The sequence below is a fragment of the Acomys russatus genome, chromosome X, assembly GCF_903995435.1.
Source record: "Acomys russatus chromosome X, mAcoRus1.1, whole genome shotgun sequence".
Taxonomy (NCBI): domain Eukaryota; kingdom Metazoa; phylum Chordata; class Mammalia; order Rodentia; family Muridae; genus Acomys; species Acomys russatus.
In genome coordinates, this window is record NC_067169.1 from 104,578,585 (window position 1) to 104,580,116 (window position 1,532).

At 37.7% G+C, this 1,532-nt stretch overlaps 1 pseudogene; it reads left to right on the forward strand.

Annotated features, from left to right (window-relative positions):
* Positions 1-256: 256 nt before the first annotated feature.
* Positions 257-915, forward strand: LOC127185825 (U2 small nuclear ribonucleoprotein B''-like; annotated as a pseudogene).
* Positions 916-1,532: the final 617 nt, after the last annotated feature.

Genomic DNA, 1,532 nt, shown 5'->3' on the forward strand with positions numbered 1-1,532 from the left:
CAAATATACTGTAATAAAGGATAATACACACACACACACACACACACACAGAGAGAGAGAGAGAGAGAGAGAGAGAGAGAGAGAGAGAGAGAGAGAGAGAGAGAGAGAGAGAGAGAGAGAGAGAGAGAGAGAGGAAATGGCAAAAGAATAGAATGCCAGATTCAACTATACCACAAAGAAGGTAGTAACCTGTGTATAGTTAAAAAAATGACACAAAGGTGCAGGCTTCAGGCTATTTGAAGGGTTTTACCCAAACATGGATATTAGACCAAATCACATGATTTATATAAATGATATGAATAAAAATTAAAAACGAAGAATTGAAGATATCCCTGTATGCCTGTATGCCTTGTTTTCTCATTTTGGACATGCGGAAGACCATGAAAATGAGGGAGCAGGCTTTTATTATATTTAAGGAACTGGTCTCATCCACAAAACCTTTGAGACAGTTGCAAAGATTTCCATTTGTGGTACACCAATGAGAATTCAGTATGTAAAAACAGATTCTGGTATAATATCTAAAATGCACAGCACTTTTGCTGACAAGGAAAACCAAAAGAAGAAAGCTAAAACCATGGAACAGGCTGCAGCAGCTGCAAACAAAAAACCTGATCAGGGACTACCAAATCCAGCTAATGCTCAAGGAAATGGAGCACCAAACCCTCAGGTCCTTGATTACCCCCAAACTATATCCTATTCCTAAATAACTTACCAGAAGAGACGAATAAGATGATGTTCTCCATGTTGTTCAATCAGCTCCCTGAGTTCAAGGAAGTTTGCTTGGTACCCTGGAGACATAACATTGCATTTGTAGAATTTGAAAATGATGGGCAAGCTAGAGCTGCCAAAGATGTTCTACAAGGGTTTAAGATCACACCATACGATGCTATGAAGATTACCTATGCCAACAAATAACTATGGAATGCCAGTTTTAATGGACTTGGTGTTATTTATAGTGTTTGCTTTGATCATGTTATTTATAGTGTTTGCTTTGATCACATTCAGTGAAATTGTTTTAACTGGTTGGAAGTGAGGTTGAAGTTTGTGGGAGAAATGCACAAATAAAACTAAACGTATTGGGAGAGCTCTAGTATCATAGAAGAAAACAGATTTTTAATGATAAAAATGTTATAATAGACAAAGATGCAATATCAATGATATCCATGAAAAAGACACCTAATATGATGGCTTATGCCTTTCATCTCAGCACTCAGGTAAAGTCAGGACAACTGAGTTGTTCAAAGCCAATTGTAGCTACAGAGTGAGACTCTGTCTCAAAATAAATATCACAGGACCTGGAGAGATAGTTCAGTGACTAAGAATATTTTCTGCTCTTCCAGAGGACCCAAGGTCTGTTCCTACCTGTCATGATTGGTTGTTCATGACCATCTGTAATTCCAGTTTGAGGGTATTTGATGCCCTCATTTGGCTTCTGTGCACACCTGCACACACAGTGAGACACAAAATACTAATGAAATAAATCTTAAAAAGAAAAGGATGACTTAAATGGCAATGACTGACAATACTACATC